The sequence below is a fragment of the Pituophis catenifer genome, unplaced genomic scaffold (assembly GCF_029215685.1).
Source record: "Pituophis catenifer annectens isolate HBS135680 unplaced genomic scaffold, rPitCat1.0.hap2 SCAF_2, whole genome shotgun sequence".
In the NCBI taxonomy this organism is placed as follows: domain Eukaryota; kingdom Metazoa; phylum Chordata; class Lepidosauria; order Squamata; family Colubridae; genus Pituophis; species Pituophis catenifer.
In genome coordinates, this window is record NW_027256882.1 from 240,636,702 (window position 1) to 240,661,406 (window position 24,705).

Genomic DNA, 24,705 nt, shown 5'->3' on the forward strand with positions numbered 1-24,705 from the left:
GTATCATGCTGCACCGGCTGGAAGAGTTGGGGGTGGAAGGCACTGTGTTGCAGTGGTTCTCCTCCTTTCTCTCCGACCGGTCGCAGTTTGTGTTGGCAGGGGGGCAGAGGTCGACCTCGAGGCCTCTCATTTGTGGAATGCCTCAGGGATCGGTCCTCTCGCCCCTTCTGTTCAACATTTATGTGAGGCCACTGGGTGAGCTCATCCGTGGCTTTGGGGTGAGTACGCAGTACGCTGATGACACCCAGCTGTACATCTCCACCCCAGGCCACCCCAACGATGCCCTTGAAGTGATGTCCCAGTGCCTGGAGGCTGTGCGGATCTGGATGGGGAGGAACAGGCTCAAGCTCAACCCTTCCAAGACTGAGTGGCTGTGGCTCCCGGCATCCCGATATAGTCAGTTGACTCCATCACTGACTATTGGGGGCAAGTCTTTGGCCCCCACTAAAAGGGCTCGCAATCTGGGAGTCCTCCTGGATAGGCAGCTGTCTTTGGAGGAACATCTGACGGCTGTTACCAGGGGGACCTTTTATCAGGTTCGCCTGATTCGCCAGTTGCGGCCCTTTCTCGATCGGGATTCCCTGTACACAGTCACTCACGCCCTCGTCACCTCTCGCCTTGACTACTGCAACGCTCTCTACATGGGGCTCCCCTTGAAGAGTACCCGGAGGCTCCAGCTGGTCCAGAATGCAGCAGCGCGGGTAGTGATGGGAGCAACATGGCGCTCCCATGTAACACCGCTCCTGCGCGAGCTGCACTGGCTCCCAGTGGTCTTCCGGGTGCGCTTCAAGGTGTTGGTTATCACCTTTAAAGCGCTCCATGGCATAGGGCCTAGCTATCTGCGAGACCACCTGCTGCTACCGACGACCTCCCATCAACCTGTGCGCTCCCACAGAGAGGGCTGGTGGCCCCCAGGGCGAGGGCCTTCTCTGTGGGGGCTCCCACCCTCTGGAATCAGTTGCCCCCAGAGATAAGGAGAACCCATGACCTCAATGCCTTCCGTCATTCCCTGAAAACCCATCTTTTCCAGCAAGCCGGGGTTGGCTTAAGAAGAAATTTTTAAATTCTTTTAATTAGTCTGTGATTTTTTAACTTTCGGGCCAAAATTTATATATATTTTTAAATGTTTTAATATTTGTATTCTATGTTTTTTATCTTGGCTGTACACCGCCCTGAGTCCTCAGGGAGAAGGGCGGTATATAAATTGGAAATTAAATTAAAATAAATTAAATTAAATGATGATGATGATAATTATTAACTATTGGTAAGAAAGACAAAAAAGTCTGGCTGGTGTACATGGCATTACCTAGAGACCTAGGTAGAATGACATTTTCCTAAAAACCACATCATGACTTCTACCACAATTCATTTCATATTACTTCTAATATACAATATTTATTAGTTTATTAAACTAGTAAAGTTATCATTAAAACAAACAAAAATAAAAGCTTAAGACTTAAACAAAGCCAAATATTAAAGCCAAATATTGCTTGGCTTTTATTTCATTCAACAGGCTAATCTTCTGTGTGTTTATGTATGTGTGCTACATACATAACTTATTTCTTGTCTGCAATGAAGTAGGAGCATTGAAGTTCCACTGTTAGCTAGCTAGTTCTTAATCATAGGTTGACTAATCAAAAGAAAAGAGATTTATAATCATGCCTGACATGAAGTTTGACATTTGTATATTATAATACAAAGCATACTTGATATGCTTTATAAACCATACTATCTGATGTTACAGCAATGAATAGCAAAGGAAACTAGGTTTTTAGCCATTTGTGCATCACACAAAAATAGGAGGCCAGATTAGGAGTCTGTGTGCTAGTTACCTGAGCCATTGTGCTATTTTCTCCAACCTGTTGCAAAAAAATTTAGTTGGACTGCAACTTCCCGAACTCCCAGCCAACATATGTTGAGGGACATGGATGACAACCACCTTATTTCACAAAATATTCCAAGAAAGATCAGCTAGACAGTTAACAGATGGAGGATAGCAAATGTTCCATGCTACTTATTCAGAGATCCCAGCCTCATCTTATTTTCTTTCTTGCCTTCTCTTTGTCCTTTTTTTCTATATATCTGAATTCTCAAAATTAAAATAAGGATAAATAAAATATCATTGTTTCCTCAGAAGATATTTTTTCCAAACTTCTATTCCTCAGATACACGGTGAATCATACTGAATTTATATTTCTGAACTAAGTTAAATAATGTGAGGACTGAGATGAAATTTATCCTCACGTTATTTCCTATAAATCATAGATGTGCCAATAGTCTATATTTTAGTCCTTAGTGCACATTAACAATATTGCAAACTCATATTGTGTTAAGTGACAGATCAGTAAATTTAGAGTACACAGTGGACTTTATCTTGGCAGTAGATGCTGAATGAATAATAAAATGGTTATTGATTTTAAGAACAGATTATTACAACATGATAATGATCATAAAGAATATTATTTATAATTCAAGACAGCCTCTTTCCCAGTTGAAATTATATACTAGATGTAAATGTTTTTCCAGTTAAAAGAAGGATAGTGTTAATCTTAATTAAGTTAATCCTCTACACTCATGTAATTTTATTTATTTTATTTTTTAAATTTATATAGCGCCCTTTATTTATATAATAAGTCACATATTAGACAATAAACAAGAATATTTGTAGCTCAGGGGTGAAATGACTAGCACTGACGATGTTACCAATTTTGGGTAACAAAACATCTACAAGAAAACAACCAAGCTCACAGATATTAGATGTGTTGCATCTTTGACTTATTAAAAATGATGCTTTTATTGTAAATGTACTTCCATATATTTCATGCTTACATTCCATTTCATCCATATGTTTTATTCTTACATTCAATTTAATCCTTGCACTTTAAAGAAAGTATAGTAATTGACAAGTCAGATAACCTCAGCCGTGGAGCATGATGGCAATTTGTAAATTGCAATTGTTGCTTAGAAGAAATTTAAAATGTTGCTGAAGATACAAGGCTGCACTTTTTGGATTTAACAGAACACAATGATTCTGATATCAGAGTTCACTACAGTGATCAAATGGTCAGTGCCTCCAATGCTATCTCCAATGAGCCCTTTCCTCTTCTTTGGCAAAATACTTGTAAACCAGCCACAAGTGGATACTTTGTAGGAAATATTGAAATAATTTGATTTGCATCTCGAGACAATGACAGTTTGTAAGATTCCAATAGAAGAGAATAAATGTCATTCAGGGCTAAATTGTGGACTCCTTCGTTCAGTCTGGTGGTTTGCTTGCAGACGTTTCATTATCCAACAAGACAGGGGTGAAAGAACAGGTTCTGACAGGTTCTGGAGAACCGGTAGCAGAAATTTTGAGCAGTTCGGAGAACCGGTAGTGGAAATTTTGAGCAGTTTGGAGAACTGGCAAATACCATCTCTGGCTGGCCCTGGAGTGGGGTAGGAATGGAGATTTTGCAATATCCTTCCCTGCCATGCCCACCAAGCCATGCCCACTAAGCCACACCATGCCCACCAAGCCACGCCCACAGAACCGGTAGTAAAAAAAATTGGATTTCACCATTGCAACAAGGTAACATCATGAGTGCTGGTGAATGTGGAGTTTGTTTCTTGCTTACCATGTTTCCCTGAAAATAAGACCCTGTCTTATATTTTTTGTTGAACCCCAAAATAAGTGCTTGGCCTTATTTTCGGGGAGGTCTTATTATTTTGGGGCGCGTGGAGCAAGATGGGGCTCCTCTTGCCGTCTTACCTGATTTCCAGCTCTGCGTTTAAATATTTTTTGGGAGGGCTTATTTTCAGGGGGAGGCTTATTTTAGAGCATGAGCTCAAAAGCCCGATTGGGCTTATTATCAGGGGATGTCTTATTTTGGGGAAAACTGGGGATATGCACTAGCTTGCCCTGTCAGTATTGGGGGGAGGGGACTCTGCATGGTAATTCCTTGATTAGGGTATTGTTTTCTGCTTGATTGTTTGCATGGTGTTAATCCCTGTTTATCTGATGTTGGCTGCTGAAGAGGGTGTGTTTTGGTCCCTTTCTTTCCTTCTTAGTTTTTTTTTTAAATTGTCTTTTAAGATATACAAAGAAGATACACAAATGCTATTTCATTTGATTTTTCACCACCCTGAGCTTAATTCTAAATAAAATATTTTAAATCATGGTGAAATACATTATATAAATCAATGTATCTTTCAATGATTGTCAGCTTTCTATTTTCTGTTGCCTTCTCTGGAGCTGTTCACAATAAGAGGATTTGCTTTATCTCCTTGTGAAGATAATAATCACAAAGTGGTGATGTGCAGACATTTCTTGTGTGCTTTTGAAAGAGTTTTAGTAACATGAAATTGACATATTGGGTAGCAATTGTTTATGTGAATGCTGATACTTAGATATGATATTCAAGAGCCAGATTTTTTTAAGCAATTTTGATGATGATATTTAAATCAAGCCATACTTGCCACAACATGACAATTTGTACTAGATTGTACAGATTGTACATTTGTATGTACACTGAATACATTTGTATGTACACTGAGTATGTCACTGAGCCATACAGGTAGTGCTCAAACTACCAACATAATAGGAACTGAAAAATTCATTTTTAAGTGTTGATGTTAAGTGAAACATCATGTGACTGCAACTTACAACCTCCTGCCAGCTTCTCCATTGACTTTGCTTGTCAGAAAATGGCTAGGAAGGTGGCAAATGAAAATCACAAGACTGCAGGACACTGCAACTGATAGAAGTACGAGATGGTTGCAAATGCCCAGATTGTGATCATGTGACAGCAGGGATAGTCATAAATGTGAGGACCAATTGTAAATCACTTTTTCTCAGAACATGTTTTATTTCAGCAATAATGGAATTAGTTTAATTAAACAACCAGACATGAATGAATGAATATATTAAATCAAATGGACCATAGCTGCCATCAAGTCAGCGTTAAGTCTTAGCACCCAAATAATCAGAATGATAATCATTTGTCCAGAATGATCTCTCTCTATCTTGGCCCTTCAGGTTTTCTAACAGTGTTGCTATAATTGAGTCCATCTACCTTCTTACTGGTCATCCTCTTCTCTTTCCTTCCACCTTTTACAGCATATTTTGCAGGAGAGCTAAATCTTTACATAATGTGTTTAGCATGGGGTTTCCTGCACTGTTCCTTAGTCTCAGTAACTTTAAGTTACGTGTAATCCTTGCAAGGAGATATTGGACTAAGATACACACATGGTTGGAAAAAATGACAAAGAGACATATTGACTTTAAACCAGGGACATTTTTATTAGGGATCTTACCAGAGACATTAAATAAAGAATTGCAATATTTAATTATGAATGTTTTAACAGCAGCTAGAATTGTATTTGCCAAAAATTGGAAAGGAGAGAAGATACCTATTGATGAAGAAATTATTAAGAAAATGTTGGATTGTGCTGAAATGAGTAAATTGACATTTGAAATAAGAGAACAGGAAGATAAACAATATTATTTGATATGGGATTTATTTTATCAATGGATAGATAATAAAACATGGAGATGAAATATGATATATGAAATGAAATTAAGATAAAATGTGTAAAAATTTGTTTTTTTCTTAGTGGAAAAGAAACATGTGTTATATATTGATATCTTGAAGAGTTTGTGAGCACGAAAAGATTTTAACCGACCGAAACATTGTCTGTAATTGTTTGAAAGGATGATGCTTTTATGTTGTTTTTTAATTTAATTTAATTAATTTAATCAATTCAATTTATATGCCGCCCCCTCTGAAGACTCAGGGCGGCTCACAATACATTTAAAAAAATCATTATAAAAAACATTTAAAAATTAAAAACATTAAAAACATTAAAAACTCATTCATGCCATTCATGGCCAGATCTCGCCAGATCACAAGAGCAAGATCAACGGCCCCAGGCCTGCTGGAAAAGCCAGGTCTTCACCACTTTTCGGAAGGCCAATAGGGTGGGGGATGGTCCAGACCTCAGGAGGTAACTGGTTCCAGAGAGCTGGGGCAACCACAGAGAAGGCCCTCCCCCACGGGCCCGCCAGCCGGCATTGTTTAGTTGATGGGACCCGGAAGAGACCAACTCTGTGGAATCTTACCAGTCGCTGGGAGCTATGCGGCAGAAGGCAGTCTCGAAGATAGAAATTTTCTATCTTCTTTGTTTGTTTGAAAAATAAAAAAAACTTCGGGGGAAAAAAAAGTTACATGTAATCCTTGACTTACATTCACAATTGAACCCAACATTTCCATTGCTAAGCAAGACAGTGGTTAAGTGGGTTTTTCCCTATTTTATGTCCTTTCTTGCCACAGTTGTTCAGTGAATCACTGCAGTTGTTAAGTTAATAATACAATTGCTAAGTGAATCTGACTTCCCCATTGACTGCTTATTATAAAATAAAAAAAAAGATGATCACATGAACCTGGAACATTGCAACCTTCATAAATATGAGCCAGTTGCCAACCGTCCAAATTTTGAACACACGACCATGGAGATTCAGTAATGATCATAGGTGCAAAAAAATGGTCATAAATAAGTTTTTTCAGTGTCTTTGTAACTTTGAATGGTCCCTAAACAAATGATTGTAAGTCAAAGACTACCTGAAAATAAACTTCAGCTTCTAGAATTGTCCCTTTAGCATGCTGGCTGGAAATGAAATTCATACATTGGTTGTTGTCACTGTTGTTCTGGTAAATCTTTCTTAAAATTTGCCCAGAGACCGTAGTCTTCAAATTCATTCATTTGTGCCAACTGTCATATTGCTCTTCTATGAAACCCATGGCTGATGTATTTTAATGTTTTAGTATTTCTATAGCTGCACAGAATTATGTCCAATTATCCCAATCAAGGCTAAAATTTAAATACACCAGACCCGTAAATTCACATAAATATGTTTCAAACATTATTAAGGACTGTGTTTACACATTTTCTACTATTTCCATTGTAACCTAGCCAGGATCCTGGTGTTCTACTTGCTTTAGAAAATTCAGTACAGATCCTCTGTTGGCTTGGTATTCCACAGGAGACGGTAGCAGAGAATTAAAAATGAAGCACTGAAACAGACACTCATTCTTCATATAAGCTTACAATTGATATGAGAAATGTGGAACTTATACTGAATACATTCAGTGTATACACTGAAAGCAGATTGCTTGGTAGCTTCTCAGAACAACTCCTGCAAAACGTATCTGTATCCAGAAGCATCTTCTGAACTTCAGCTATCTGAATTTGGACTAGATTAGCATTGCGTAGATGCTTTTGAGGCTTCAGTGTTATTTATAGCTCTGTACAGCTTTACACTTTGGTCCAGAGCAAATTTCTGTCAACTCTTTTCTTTTTCAAAGTATGCCCAGAGAAAAGAAAATAGAATATTCATAATCACATCTGATTGCAGGTTTGAATAAGCTCAACATAACAACAATAACAACATTATTCAAATACTTCATTTCCTGCATCCCAATAGCAAACGTATCTTGAGTGTGGACCATTATGTAATGAAACAACAGCACTATTCATAAATGAAGAAGGGTCTGAAAAAAGTACAAAAGTATTTCAATATTCTTTTCTCTGTGTGTCTCTATTTTTTTTAAGGCTAAGTAGGCTTTCAAAGATGTAAAAGATAAAAGCAAAAAAGAAATGGTATAAACTGAAAAGAAGTATAGTTAAACTGACTAGAGTTCACTACAAAAACATTTAACACCATTCCCCCGCTCTCCATTTTAAGCTGGGGAATTTTATTTGTCATATTTGGAAGATTCCAGTGCTTGCTTGCTTGATTTAGTCATATTTCTATGCTGCCCACTCTCCGAGGACTCTGGGCGGCTTACACCAAAGACAGTATACTAAATAGCATATTGCCCCCAACAATCTGGGTCCTCATTTTACCCACCTCGGAAGGATGGAAGGCTGAGTCAGCCTTGAGCCGGTGAGATTTGATCCGCTGATCTGCTGAACTAGCAGTCAGCTGAAGTAGCTGCAGTACTGCACTCTAACCACTGCGCCACCTCGGCTCATATTAAGGTATTGGTTACTTTCCTTTCTGTGGGTAGATAAAAATCTGCTATCGCTGGCGGACTGGCCATTAAACATGACCAGATGATTTAATTCTACTTTATTATAAGGCTACAGTAACAGAATCTGAGCCTCTTGCTCCACCCATTATTCAGCTGTAGACTATGCTAGTCTCTTCTCTGACCATTCGGTAGGCAGCATCTCTGGGCACAGTCTCTCAAATCCATTTCACATACCATTACACACAACTCTGTGGATTTCAGGTGGAAGCTTCCTCTATGAATAATCCTCCACTGACATCCTTTGATAGAACTGGGCAAGAAAAGGGATGCATTGGAGAGACCTGAGAGTCAGATTGAGGGTGGCCTAGGATCCATCAGTGCAACTTCAGACATACTCTACATTACTATATGAAGTTCTAGTCACTTATGGAGACCGGGTAGATCAATATATATAATTTAAAAAGATTGAACAGTGACTCTCAACTGGACTAACTTTCTGGGTAGGTTACAAGATACATTAAAAAAAAGCGAAGAACCAGTTAAGTTTCCTTGATCTGCCTGGTCAGCAATTTCCATGGCTCTGTGCCTATGAAAGTTGGAAGTTTCAGCAGGACAATTGAAGTCTTGCCCTAGCCTCTTTGTGCTTGGATGTGATGTGGATGGATGTTCAGAATAGGTGGAACTTCAACCATAATTGTCTTGCTTGTTTTGCACCACTACAATCCTTCGGCCTATGGTGGAAAAGGCAGATATAAATGGAATAAAGTGAAAAATCACAAGATCAGACTTAAATGCTGCTGTGGCTCTTTTTTAAAAAAAATACATTTGTCTCCACTTTTTTTAAATTTTATTTTATTTTTAATTTAATTTATATGCCACCCTTCTCCGAAGACTCAGGGCGGCTTACAATAGCCTTCATCCTTTTGTATATTTATACAAAGTCAGCTTATTGCCCCCACAACTGGATCCTCAATTTACCTACCTTAGAAAGGATGGAAGGCTGAGTCAACCTTGAGCCTGGTGAGATTCGAACCTGCAGTAATTGCAGGCAGCTGGTCTTAATAACAGGGTGCTTTAGACCACTGTACTACCAAGACTCCTAGAATCCTTTTAGAATCCTAATATGGTCATTTAATGACATCTTATCATTTTTCTTTGGAGCAGATTACAGGTGGAGAGATCTACTTATCTGTTTATCATTCAGTTTATGAGATTAAATGGATGTACTCTGAGATGTGTAATATTTATTTATTTCCCAATAACTTTTTTGTTCTTATTTAAAGCTCAGATTGTGCTGAAATATTAATGTGTAGTTTGGGGAAAGTCACTACTGTTGTTGCCTATGTGTGTATATTTTGGACTCATCAACAGTGGCAAATATTGCTTTTGCCAGAAAATTGCTTGATGGCCACATTAGCAAGCTGCAGGAGGCCCTGAATTAAACTACCAGGACTGTTTGAATGGATTATTGTGATGCTGCTGGAACGTTACTTTTGTGGCCACTTATTTCTCATATTTTAATAGACATTCAGTCTCAAAGGGGTTTGTGTTTTATTGGGTTTGGGTTTCCAAAAGTACATAGCAATATAAATAAGTAGGAATTAGCATTTGCATTAAACATGCTAAAATAACAGCAATGGTATATACTGTATTTCACTAGCATTGAGCTGAAAGCATTTGTTGGACAAGAAAAAAATGATAGGATTTCTGTTCACAACTGATTATATTTAGTGACTATTTCATGGCATGGGGGCTATAGTCCTACGAAGCCTTTTTAAGTATACTCGAGTATACTTGAAAATGATTGGATTGAATTGGACATTTTTTATTTCATAGTAATTCTTTTTCCCTGGGTCTGTGCATTCAGAAAATATTCAGACCCCTTTTGACAATTTTGTTATGCTGCAGCCTGATCTACAGATGTCAAAATTCATTTTTTCCCTTCATTAATCTACACTCGGTACCCCATAATGACAAAGTAAAAACAGAAGTTTAGAAATGTTTGTAAATTTATTAAAAAGAAAAAACAGAAATAACACATTGGGATAAGTTTTCAGACCCTTTGCAACAACATTTAACTCAGTGAAATTTAACTCTGGTGCCTCCTGTTTCTCTTGATCATAGCTGACATGTTTCTACACCTTGATTGGAATCCACCTGTGGTAAATTAAATTGATTGGACATTATTTGGAAAGAGACACACCTCTCTATAGATGGCCACACAGCTGACAATGCATACGCCATGAGGAAGGCTACAATAAAATTTCTGCTGCACTAAAGGTTCCTAAGAGCACAGTGGCCTCCATAATTCTCAAATGGAAGATGTTTGGCACAACCAGTACTCTTCCAAGAGCTGGTTCGCCTGGTCAAATGGAGCAATCAGGGGAAAAGGCCAAGAACCCGATAGTCACTCTGACTGATCTCCAGAGATCCTGTGTGAAGATGGGACAGAGTTCCAGAAGGACAATCATCATTGCAGCCCTCCACCAATCTGGGCTTTATGGCAGAATGGCTAGACGGAAGCCTCTCCTCAGTGCAAAACACAGGAAAGCCTGCTTGGAGTTTGCAAAAAAGCATCTGAAGTACTCTCAGACTATGAGGAATAAGATTCTCTGATCTGATGAAACCAAGATTGAACTGTTTGGCCTCAATTCTTATGTTATGTCTTCAGGACATCAGGCAACGCTCATACTTGCTCAATATCATCCCAATAGTGAAGCATGATGGTAGCAGCATCATAGTGTGGGGGTGTTTTTCAGCAGCAGGGACTGGGAGACTGGTCAGGATTGAGGGAAAGTTGAATGGAGCAAAGTACAGGGATATCCTCAATGAAAACCTATTCCAAAGTGCTCAGGACCTTAGACTGGGCTGAAGGTTCACTTTCCAACATGACAATGATTCTAAGCACACAGCAAAGGCAACAGAGAAGTGGCTTAGGGACAACTCTGTGAATGTCCTAGAGTGGCCCAGCCAGAGCCCTGAGTTGAACCCTATTGAACATCTTTGCAGCGACCTGAAAATGGCTCTCCATCAATGGTCACCATCCAACCTACTGAGTTTGAGAGGATTTACAAGGAAGAATGGCAGAAAATCCGCCAATCCAGGTGTGCAAATATATATATTGGGTTGCTGCACAGTGGACCAACCAAAACTTCCAGATATTTTTCAAGAGCCCCATGAGATGCTTATTTTATTGATGCAAAGCATTAAAGTAAATATTTGAATATGCAAAACAGATGTTCCACATTTACAATTAAATTAGAATTATGTATACACATTGCAAATCTAAAAAATATTGTTACAATTGTATAATTATTATTTCATACAATGGCATTAAGGTCTATTGTACAGAGCCATATTTTGAACAATGTTTTAATTTTTTATCTCAATGCCAAAAACTTCATTTTCAACTTTATTTAGATTTAAAACTTGCCTCTAATTGTTTAAAATGAACAGATTCTCTACAGATTGTTTGTCATGAATTACAATGTCAAGAGCTGTTTTGATTTGATAGAAAAGGTCAAGGGAATTAGCTTGTTACCCTAGAGGGATGTTTGTCCATAACAGTTTGTCCAGGGAACAATAGCAGACTGGTTAGACATGGAAAAAAGATATAATGGTTTGAAACTTATAATAAATATTTCAGCAGCTGTGTCAGCTGCATAACTTCAAGCAATATCTTTGGACCTTTCCAACACAGAGAGCAAATTATAAGGGGCAAGAAGCAGGCTGCATGCCAGGTCTACTTACATTCATTAAACTGGATGCCTCTAAAAATGTACAAAGTATACACTGGACAACACTCTGTTTATAAAGGCACAGAACTTTGCAAATAAAGCAAATTGTGAATCCTGCAGGAAAGGCTATTAGTATATGCTCTGCATGTTTTTTTTTTTTTTAAAGAAAGAGTAGCATTCTTTAGAAAATCTGGAGTTAAATGGAACCATTGATGAAATTAATATTGACCAAATGGGCATTAAAATAACTAGATAAATAGACTCTTGTTTATAGCTTGTGGCTTTCTAGATTTGCCAGGGATCTCCTATTCCTACTATGGCTGATTTATAGATGACATTTTTGTCCTAGTTTGGTTATTCAAATAGTGTAAATTTCCTTACTTTCTCTGTGAAGTAATTTCTCCTCTCCCCTCTTCTTCTGTAGTCATATAGGTATCTCCCACCCTCAGAAGCACACTGCTGAATCTTATATAGAAATTGCAGTGTTCAGTGAAAAAAGAAACATTTAAAATGGTATTTAAATATTCATTTAGGAGTGATGCTCCAGGGAAGTGTGATAAATTTAAAGTAGTAGCTCTGAGCTCTTTGGTGTTAGTGCCTTGTGTCTTGAATGGCAGTGTAAATGTTCTGAAATATATATTTTAAAACACTGTAGACTTCCAGAGATATCTGGGAATCAGTATATGAATGAAATGAAGACTAACTGCACTTTCTTAAAAATAACTTATGTGCAGCAAGACATCAGAACTTTTCTTCTAAACAGATTAAGTTTAAGAATGAAAACTTTGCCCCTTCCTCCCCCCAGCTCCACCTATCAATGATGAATTACACTAAATAGGGCAGAGTTATTTTTATTTATTTATTTATTTGTTTGTTCCTATTTCTATACCGCCCTTCTCCAAGCAGGACTCAGGGCGGTGAACAGCCAAAGTAAAAAACAGAACATACAAAATTTAAAAGCAGTTTAAAATAATTAAATATTTTGGCCGTAAATTAAAACAACCCAATTTAAAATCAATTTAAAATTTAACTCAAGCCAGCCCAGCTAGTTGAAACAAATGGGTTTTCAGGGCCCGACGAAAAATCCGGAGGTCTGTTATTGTACGTATCTCTGGGGGAGGTTGTTCCAGAGTGTGGGCGCCGCCACAGAGAAGGCTCTCCCCCTGGGAGTCGCCAGCCGACATTGTCTGGCGGACGGAACCCTGAGGAGGCCTACTCTGTGCGAACGTACTGGCCGGTGGGAGGCTATTGGTGGCAGAAGGCGGTCTCATAAGTACCCCGGCCCTAAGCCATGGAGCGCTTTAAAGGTGGTCACCAGCACCCGGAAGACTACCGGGAGCCAGTGCAGCTCGCGCAGGAGAGGTGTCACATGGGAGCGCCTCATCGCCCCCATAATCCCTCGCGCGGCCGCGTTCTGGACCAGCTGGAGCCTCCAGGTGCACCCCAGGGGGAGCCCCATGTAGAGAGCGTTGCAGTAGTCCAGGCGGGAAGTGACGAGTGCCTGAGTGACTGTGCGTAGGGAGTCCTGATCTAGAAAGGGGCGTTATAAATTTACCTGGGTTCTTAATGTATTTATAAATGAACACCCAAGGAGGTTTTTTAATGAGAAGGGATCTTCTTAATTAGAGTCTTCGGAGAGTGGGCGGCATAGAAATATGAATAATAAAATAAATAAATAAATAAAATGACAATTTGTATTACCAAGAACAACCAAGTCTTTATGAATCCAGAAGACTCTCAGCTGTTTACAGACCTTCACATCTACAGACCCCTCACAGCCTGGACATAAATGGTTTCAACCTCTACTCTCAAAACGATGCTATAGGGCACTGCACACCAGAACAACTAGACACAAGGACAGTTTTCCCCCATGCCATCAGTCTGCTATAACACATTTCCACAACACTGGCAAACTATTTAGTAAGGCTGTATTACTATTATTCTTCTCATCTTTTCTATTATCTATCTCCTTTTCTACTTATGGCTATAACTTTGTTGCTTGTATCTTTACAATTTATATTGTTTTATTTAGTTTCCTAGTATGATTTATGTTGTTTGCCTATTTAGTATCCTATGACAATCACTAAATGTTGTATCGTATGATTTATGATGAATGTACTTTTATGATGATTATGATAATGATTTATCACCTATAGCTTTATGTACGCTGAGAGCTTATGCATCAATGACAAATTCTTTGTTGTGTCCAACCACACTTGGCCAAAAAAGAATTCCTATTCTATTCTATTCTATTCTATTCTATTCTATTCTATTCTGTTCTGTTCTGTTCTGTTCTGTTCTGTTCGGTTCGGTTCGGTTCGGTTCGGTTCGGCTCGGCTCGGCTCGGCTCGGCTCTGTCCTGTCCTGTCCTGTCCTGTCCTGTCCTGTCCTATCCTATCCTATCCTATCCTATCCTATCCTATCCTATCTTATCCTATCCTAGAGATATCAGTAGACAAATCTATATTTGAATGGGTCCTGTAGTGGGAGACCAAAAGCTATAAGAGGAAGCAGAGTACTGTTGCTTAGTAGTGCACTCACAACACTCACCTGGTTGTCAAAAAAGCTGTATTTTCAGTGTTTGACCTCTGTATTTAAACTGTGGTAATTATGTATAAGAAGATAACACCTACACATATCCATTAGCATTTGCATATTTTATTACAAACTCTTTTGTGTTTACTTTTAACTATGCCCCCCCCTTTTGGGAGCACCCTTGGGCAAACAGGACCCTAAGCCATATATATAAATATATAAATATATTTTCAAGTCACATTGACAAAGGAAATAGTAAGTCCGATTTTTATTGACTGTCCACAGGACTTCCTTTTCTTATCATCCCTAGTCTCAGGGAGGAGATCAAAGGACTGCAACAGATATCATCGGCTTTTGTAGTCTGAGGATTTTAAAAACGTAGCAAAACAAAAACAAGACCAACAACTACCAACAACCTTGCTTTACTAAGGGTAACAACTGATAGGAATGTTTTCTAATGTCCTGGCAGACACATGCTGTCAGAGGGGGTGGGGAGCAGAAGGCCAGTAATGTGTTAGCACCATATGGAATTTAATGTTGTGCTTGAATTGCTGATGAAACAGTCCTGCTGGGAGATGGTTCTAAAATGTTTCTTTGTCTCCCCCGCAACTGTGGTTCTTTCATGTGCCTTTTTTTTTTCCTCCCCAAGTGATTTTCCTCCCTTGACGCTCTCTCCACTTTACTAATTAAAATTCTAATCACTCTGACAGTCAGAGCAAGGGGAAAATCATTCTTCTATTTGGGAGAAGATAATTTCAAGGTGTTTTAACTGCCAGAGAAAGAAATGGAAATTAGACAAAGGAGCTAGTTGTCATGAGGATAACCTAGTTATGTTGTCTCATTTTGCTTAAAAGAAAACACCAAACATTAAGACGTTTTTCTCTTTTTTTTTATGTACACTATTACCACACTATACAATAAATAAAGCATTGTAGCGTTAAAGCTTTGTAGAGGGTTTTTGGGAGGGAGGGGGAAAATGCACAGGATGTGTTTTGTATATTAGTAACGGCTCTCATGATTTGCTTGTCTGTTCCTGAACTGCAGAACAATGCATTTCATCATTTTTTTCCATGGTCAAAGTCTTCCTGGTTTGAAAAACAAGACAATGTAGTGATCTACATATATTACATAGACAAAAATACAAATGTGCAATTTGTAAAATATTTTAGACTTTAATGAATCAGATGCTTATTTTGTAGAGCAATGCTATTCCGGAATACCATTAAATCAATCATTTTCTTCCTTGGGAGAATATTTGTTTTGATACATGAATTCTGTAGCTGCCTTTTAATTCATTTCAATAGGCACTGTAGCTCTGCAGCATACATTCCTACTCCAAAAAGATTAAGAAGTGCTTCCTTCCTTCCTTCCTTCCTTCCTTCCTTCCTTCCTTCCTTCCTTCCTTCCTTCCTTCCTTCTTCCTTTGTTTGTTTATATATTTGATTTCTATAGCCAATCATCTTAGTCAATGACTCCGAGCAACTTACAATTAAAAATATTACAGTTAAAAATAGCAAAACATTTTAAAACAATAAAAATACTAAAAACAGCCAGATTAATTATACATAGGAGCAAGATACTTGGCAATACAGCCAAGAAATGGAGCCCTTGACCTATTGGGTACCCCAGGCTTGGGAACATAGCCAAGATTTTATTTTATAGCCTTATAAAAGGCTAATAAGGTTGGGGCCATTCTGATCTCTGAAGGGAAGATGTTCCATAGATCAGAAGGGCCATTGTGGAAAAAGCTTATCTTCTAGCTGACACTTTTTGGCTGGTGAGATCTGCAACATACCCATTCTGCTCAAACTAGTTCGATGGTAGAGACTCTTGGAAAAAAGTGATCCCTCAGGTACCCTGATCCCAAGCCATGTGGGACTTTAAAGGTAACTACCAACATTATGAATTGCACCTAGAAACACACTGGTAACCAATGCAGCTCACACAGAAGTGGTGTTATATGTGCCCTATATCTAGCACCATTTACTACCTACGTAGCTGCATTCTGCACTAGTTGGAGTTTTCGAATGGTTTTCAGGGGTCTTGCTCCATGTAAAATATATTACAATAGTCAGCTTGAAGATTACAAGGGCATAAATTACTGTGAATGGAGCCTCCAGGACCAGGTATAGGTGAAACTGGCACACCACCTGAAGGTGTGCAAAGGCCCACCTACCACAGTTTGCCTCTTGCTCTTCCAGCAGAAGCTGCAAGTTCAGGAGGATACTCAGACCATGCACCAGGTCTATTTGGAGCAATGCAACCACATCCAGAGCCAGAGATGAAAGATTATTATCTTCAGGGACCCCAGCTACCCACAGCCACTCCATCTTACACATTCAATGCCTTTTTCTTTTCACATAATAATTTAACAACAAAATATTTTTATTTTTATGTCACCTGACTCTAAACTGAATATATAGAACTCAGTGAAATTACTGAGGGAAATTACTATCCATTATATATAATTGATCATGCTGAAACCTTTCTGGGTTACTTTTTTTTTTTTAAATTACCTCACCTTTATTGTTTTTAGCTTAAGGCAGAGAACATGCTTAAATATTCTTTCTTCCTCCTATTTTCCCCACAACCGCAGCTCTTTGCAGTGGGTTGATCTGAGAGTGAGTGATTGGCCCAAAGTCACCCAGCCGGCTTTCATGCCTAAGGCAGGACTAAACTTCTTATCGTTTATTTACAAAATTCAAAACAATGACATACTCTTTAGTGAGATACTGTTTGCTGCTCTCCAAGAGTTCATAGGACTAAAAAAAAAAAGATAACAGAGATGTTAGCCAATTCCAAAATTTTCCTTACCCCTTCTTTGTAGGCTTGCCTAACTAAAACACAAGTGGAATTTGGGCCAGCATCAGTTCACGGGTCTATCCTGTAAATTCCACTTGATGTGTTTCTCCACATTTTGCTTGTCAACCTGGTAATATAAATCATTCACAAGCAATGCGTTGGGGAAAAAAAAGCATTATATTGGGACCATCCATCATAATTTGCTTAATGAGCTATAGTATACACTTGGATGAAAAATGTCTTACATTACAAAATTTTGAAGGATTTTTTTAATACATGCATGTCACCAAAGTGCATCTTCAAAATGTGGTATGCCTCACATGCCTCACTTCACCAATAGGCACCATCATGACTGCTTCTCTGATTGGCTGATACTGTAGCTGATTTGTCTACAGATCAGAATAGAGCCCAAAGCAGCAGCAATAGCTATGAGATGGTAGAAGCTGTAGTAGCAACAGTATCAGCAAGAATATGTCAAGTATCATTGGGATTTCGGCTGTTGCTGCTACTTCTAAACTGTGGCTTTTGCAAAGCTTTAAACTGCCTAAACCTTTTAACAATGCATAACAAAAAGCTTTGAGTATAATTATAGCACACACATGCATTGCAAATTGAATTTTATTTTTTTTTCTTAGAAAATAGTGCACTTTCAGTACCAAATAACTGACTATGCACAAAGTTAGGCTGCTTTGTGTTTTCAACTGTTTTCATTGTACAAAGTTTAAAGCAAATTGTAATACCTTTTGGGCTGAAATGTAAAAATATTTAATTCATTCTGAAGTCAGACTTTTTATACACTGAAGAATTTAAAAATATGTTAGGCCCTTATTTCAGCATCAGAAGATTTAACATTAGGTCCTTTCTGTGATGAAGATTCCATATGGTGTGAATTAATTGCCACTTTTTGGCCAAAGTATTGCCAAAAAATATGGATGCAAAATATGGTGGATTGGCTAAATCTCTAGGAATCCATTTTTGAGAGATATTTAAATGAATCTAAATGAAACAACTACTGTTTCATTAGTAGATATTTCCATTAGTTTCTAGGTGAAACAAGTCAAGAGAAACACAATAAATTTAGTATCACAATAGGACATTACCATTTTAAATCATGAAGAAGCTTTCAAGTTCTCCAGAAAGTGCTTTGATAATGTCCCAATTAAATCTGATATGCTTTCATCATATTTGAATGCTAATATGAATATTTTTAGAAATAGGATTATATTTTGTGCACATCAAACTATTTGACATTGTGATTGATAATGTACTTATATGATACACCATTAATCAAACTGTCCAGCAGTTAGTTTATTTGAACAGTGTGGACTAAAAAAATTCCATGTGCTCTTATCTACTTTTCTGAAACAACAGCATGCAGTTTCATAATGGTCAAGGAATGGGAGGGGATTTAGTATTTATTCTGCAAATTCATGTCAGTAAATGTTAATAAGGAAAAAAATGTACTTAATATTATGTAACCAGGACAACAAAATAGCATTTGGGCAGCATAGAATTATTGCAGAACTCTTCGAGCTTCCAATTTCTATGGGTTGCTATGAGAGAAATGTCTTTTCAGGAGGCTTAATGAAAGGTAGTTTTTTTTTTAATTAGCAGAAGCTAAAGAAGGTGATCGCCAAATGGTGCTGGAAAGAAATTAATGTGGGGAAAGTGGTTCCATGCTTTTCTGGGTCCCCAAAGGCCAGTCTGCTCACATTGAGTCTTGCTGTGTCTTCTTATTGATTTGCTTGTCCAAAACTGACAAAAATATTGCTGGCTATCAGTGTTCAGTCACTGTGGTAGTTCATGACTAGAAAGGAAAGTCTGAACTGTAAAACATCCAGCAAAGAGTGACTAGCTGTTATGGGAGCATTTGAAACTGATTCATTTAGAGAAGGAGAAGGAACAGTATTAGTATGCTATAGCTCAGCATTTTTCTGAGTATATAGCTCAGAGAGTGAGTTAGATGAAAAGTCTGTTTCCTCAACTCAGTCTCAGTTCTACCTACTCATCTGTTTTTGATCATCATTTCTCCTGGCAAATTATTCTACAATAATAATAATAAAAAAAGAGTGAATTGTTGAGTACAGCAGAATTGGCCTGTGTATTTTGTTAATTAATCAGCAGGCCAGTTTGAGGCAATTTGGGTTCACTTTAGCAGTGCACTCCCTGCTGCAGAGGCAATCCAATTCTTCTCAACAAGGTAAAGAACATGATTACCAGATATCTTTATTACCTCATTGGTCCTTTAACCTGCTATTTCAAATAGCCAACAATGGTGTTGAGGCTACACGGTGATAGAAAATGAAGCAAGAGGCCACTTTGGTTTTAGAAATGTTGTCTGTATGTGTTGCAGATGTTGATAGGCATATCTGTTTTAATAAGGTGGTTAAAACAAATCACTACTGAAGCTTTGCACAGCTCTATAACTAAACTGAAAAGGCCATTTGGAATTTTAGTCACATTTGGAATTTTAGTCACAAACCTAATAGTAAAAAGTGCTTTCTACTAGTGCAAACCAATTGTTACTTGTCAAACTAACAGTTCTTTATACTATTCTTGGATGTACATAAACATCAGGATTAGATTATAAACACACAGGATTTACTAATCTTCCTTTAAGAAGATAAAAGCCATTTCTGCACTCCTTTCTTTGTAGTTGTTTGGGTTGTGGGGGCAGGGAAAGCTCTATATGTATCTACTAGTTGAAAATGGGACAATGAGAAAAAGGGTGAATTTTGTTTAAACATTTCTGCTGCATTACCTTTAAAGTTTAAAGTTGAAGGATTATGATTATTATTATTTTTGACTCACACAGCCAATCTGCTTTTCACTGTTTATTATGCTGGAGCAACGTCTTTCAAATCAAGAACAATATATACCACAAAAACATTTATTCCCAGAGCAAATGAATCTCAGAGAAAATATTGACAGGTGATATTTTAATTGGTTTGACCTCTAAAGTGATTAAATAATCATGAAATCTCTTCTGTTTAACAACTGCTTGAAGTACTTTATATTCTTGTCTCAGAATAGAACAGTTTCTAGCTAGTAACAGTGTGATTGATTTTTCCATATCAAATACAATGTTATGGTCTGTTGTTTCCATAGCAAATGTACAAGAATCTGTCTTTAGGCTCTGGCTTCAGGCTGGCACTCTCAGGCTGTACTTTATATGACCACATCCTTCTATTACAAGTATGAGTGGATTAATATTGATTTTTCCCTTCTCATCCAAGACTGAAGGTCCATTTTAACAGCAATAAATTACAGAACTGAAATATGAGGATATACTTGCTCTATTTTGTTCATGGTAAAGATGATGGGTCCCCCCCCCACCCCCAAGAAGCGGTATCTGTTGCTTTTAATTGTTTTGGAAACTCAAGGGAGAAAGGCTGAGCATGGAGCTCAAGGTATTTGTTTAGCTTATATGTGCAAGATTATTTCTGATTTTCAGAAGAAAGTGTTCAATAAAAATTGTCAACTCTTTCCAGATGATGGTGAAAAACATAAATTCCTTTTGTGTGCATCCTATTTATTTACTACTTAAGTAACTTTAGAAGAAGGTCCAGCTGCCTAAGAAACAGATCAAGTCTCTTGTTTTCTGAGTAAAAATTGTCCTTCCTTGTGCTGCAACCAAGTTTAGAGTAATTCTCTATCTTTTCATCCAGTTCTTGTATTCTGGATGAGGGTAAAGCAAAGGGGAAAAAAATCCTTTACTCTATCAGATAAGATAGCTCAATACAGCCTGTAGAAACCCTATCATCTCCTTAATATCATTTCCATCACAAAATGCAACTAGTTAATGTTTTTCTGTGGCAAACAATGAAATACACCATAGTTCCATTACCCCTTAGAGATGGAAAATATCTTTCCTATGCAATGTTCTTCTGAGTAAAGAAAGAAGTAGATGAAAAGTCTCAGTGTGCTAGGGATAGGAGAACAGGTAAGAATATCCATATGCCTCAAGAAGTGAACCATATCAGCAGATATGAATCTTGTGTTATTCAGGTGTTCATGGCCACATTATAATGGGATCGTGTAGAGAGCACACAATTGTAAATCGCTTGAGAATTTCATCTTCTTTATATGTAGATTTGGATACATCAAACAAAGATGTGAGAAAATGGATGGGCCCTACTTCATTTTATAAAATGTCCATCATGAGAACTGAGGCAAAAATTATGATAAAGTGACACCAAAACAATATTAAATTTAAGAGGTTAGGGTAACCCTAACTTGATACTTTTTCCTCTTTTTCTTATGTAAGCAAGACCCTCATTAGGCCATTAATAAATTATATCTGTTGTACAGAGGTGGGTTTCAGCAGGTTCTGACCAGTTCTGGAGAACGGTAGCGGAAATTTTGAGTATTTCAGAGAACCAGTAGTAAAAATTATGACTGGCCCTGCCACCATCTATTCTCTGCCTCCCAAGTCCCAGCTGATTGGGAGGGAATTGAGATTTTACAGTATCCTTCACCTGGAGTGGGGTGGGAATTGAGATTTTACAGTATCCTTCCCCTGCCATGCCCACCAAGCCATGCCATGCCATGCCACGCCCACCAAGCCATGCCCACAGAACCGGTAGTAAAAAATTTGAAACCCATTACTGCTTTTGTACCATTTGAGACTTGGAATCTTGTGATCTTGCCAATGTTACTGTCTGCTACTATGCTTCTACAACAAAACATGACCATATAAAGTCTTAGAGACTAAAAAATAAATGGCCCAAATTTGTTACTGTGTATCCATTATCAATGAAATTAAAAACAAATTGTGAGAATGGCTAGGTCATACTATCAGCTCCACCGTCTTGAGCTTTCTGTCTTCCACAGGAATCTACAAAATAATTATTGGAAGGCTTCTATTGCATTCAGCCTATCAGTTAAAAATATCATGGAAGTATCATGAAGAAGAACCAATGAGAGAAATAATGTTCATAATGTCCTTATTACTGATAATTTTTAAATATCATTATTATATGCTATGGCAACAAATCTTTGTGAACTATAATCCTTCCTTTTCTTTATGTCCTTTTGCCAATCATTGTTAAATATCTCCAAATTTTACTAATATTGGAGAAAGAATAAAAATGCATCCTTCCTTGCTGCTGAGCTTCTTGAGGAAGAGAAGGCTGCTATTATTTTAGTGTTTGTGACACTTGAACTGAATGTTTTTAAGCTGTTGCTTCTGCTGAGGTTTGTTTCCCCATAGTTAATAGTTCGCTGGTTTAGTTTAATAAATGACTCATGTAACATTATTCAATTCAGTCTTTTTCCCCATGCAAATGACAACTAATTAAGTGGAACAGGCCTGTGTAAAAAGTGGGTTAGATCCAAATATGACTTTTGAAAATATAATTGCTTTTTAGTGTGGCTGAGGGAGCTGGATAACCGGAATAATCTTTCAACTGAAGGAAAGGTTGCAGTGGAAGGTTGCGATTTTTGATGATTTGCCTTTTGAATACCGAGCTATTATCTTATGTGTCATTTTCTAACATACATTCACGAACATTGCCTTCTGCCACGGAATCATCTAGTTAATATAATTAACCCCAATGTCATAACACCTTCACGTTTCATTATTCATTCCTCTTCTAAATGGAAAGATAGGCAGAAGACAGAGGTTGGCATTAATACATATATTCTTTAGCATTTGTTTTTCCTTGAAGATGTTTTGCTTCTCTTCCAAGAAGCTTCTTCATAACTGAAAACGTCTTCAAGGAAAAACAAAGTCTAGCTGCCTTTTGAAAAAGCACCTTTGGGACAACCATCACCTGGATGCCTGAGAAACTCCATAGACATTTAATTTTTCATGGATTTCTATAGAGTAAATAAAAGCTCAGGAAAAATATGTTTTCCCTATTGATGGGAAAACGTGTTTAACACCAGCAGCCATCTTTTTTTTTTTTTTTTGATCAAAGCATCTCTGTCTCTCTCACAAACACATTTACACACCAACATTCCAAATGAGAGCTATTTCTAAAAACAATGTATTCTTCTTCATGCTTTGGTACTTACTTTCTATTGTTTGTCTAGCTTCTTTCAGCTATCCACCGGCATGAGTTTTCTTTCTGTCTTTTGTCCACATAAATTTGGCTTCTTCTTCATTGAGCTACCATTACATTCTCATGAAAGCTTTCTATATGAGAAAATGTGACTGAAAACTGATGCAGATTTAATTCATGGATCTTTCCCCACTCTTCCAAGTCATAAAAGAAACCATAAACAAGGATACTTGTTAGCATGTACAATAAAATGGAATAGATTGGCATATATTTCACAGCTTGGCATATATTTACCTTGCTGTCATCAGTGATTACTGTCCCATTTTGAGATTCCTGGCCAAAAAATCCAGTTAAAAGAAAAGGACCACTTCTGCCAGAGCAGCATCATCCAAATTGATTGTCCTTCTGATCAGTTTGTTAGTCACATCTTCCCTGGAGTAAGTGACAGTCTACAATCTTGCTTGCCTGAAATTCTGATTAGCTGCTCCCAGTTAGTGTCACTATCATTATTTATTTATTTAACAAATTGATATAGCTGCCCATCTCATGAAAAGTCACTCTGAGTGGCGACAATAATTAGGGCCAGACATATCAGGTTTGTGTTTATAAAATGGGATTTTGAAATGACAAAATACTATATTCTCCTTACTTGGAATTCTAAAGAAATAATTTTATCACTTCCTAGAAATCCTTTCACTTATTATCTCTGGGGAAATGCAAGAACTTAATTGTGCTAATGATAGTTACACTGAGGGCAGTGAAGACAACAAACTGTCAAAAATTAAACATGAATGTAAAAGCAAACATACCTTAAAAAGTGCAGGAAAGAGTGCATTTGTTTTTGAAAGATATACCCCTAAAAAAGAAAAAAAAATAGTCTGTGGAATAAAATGTTCTTATGAGTTTGTAAAACCTGTCAATTTCTCAGAAGTTTGCATTACCCCTGGAGGTTATACAGAGGCCAAATAAATGAAAGTTGGATCTATGGCCAATAGAAATCAATAATATTTCTAATGACTACATGGAAAATATCTCAAAGAATGAGGGAAAAAAGGCAAACATTCTTGTTTAGTTAACAATAACAAGAAGAAAAGATTGTACTATATATCTGGATTACATTTAATTTTCAGTTTCCTCTTAAAGGAGACAGTCTGTTTATTTCATTCTTAGGAAGAACCTTGGGGCATAGAATATAAAATGTCAGCAATAAATTTGAAAAATGGTAAAACTAACAAAACACATCTGTCCTTAATGCAGAGAATAAAAATGGAACCTTTCTATTTTTTTTTTTTTAAATTAAAGCCTTACCTGAATTCTTAGGAGTTTCTCGATTGCAGGAGATTCGGGGATCCTGGATATTTATGTCCAATAAAGTTAATTTATACCATCCAGTAAAATGCATCCAGTTGCTTATGCTGGACAAAACCTGGAAAACCTCATTCATTATATATAGAAATGATTAGGATTAGTTGCTTACTGTTTACCACTGAAAATCTAAAGAGGAGAACAATAAACAGCCAAACACACAGAGATGGAATATGGATATGGAACCTATGGTTATATCTCTATATCTTAAGAGCTATGGGTACTCTGATATCTCCAAAGGTCATGCTG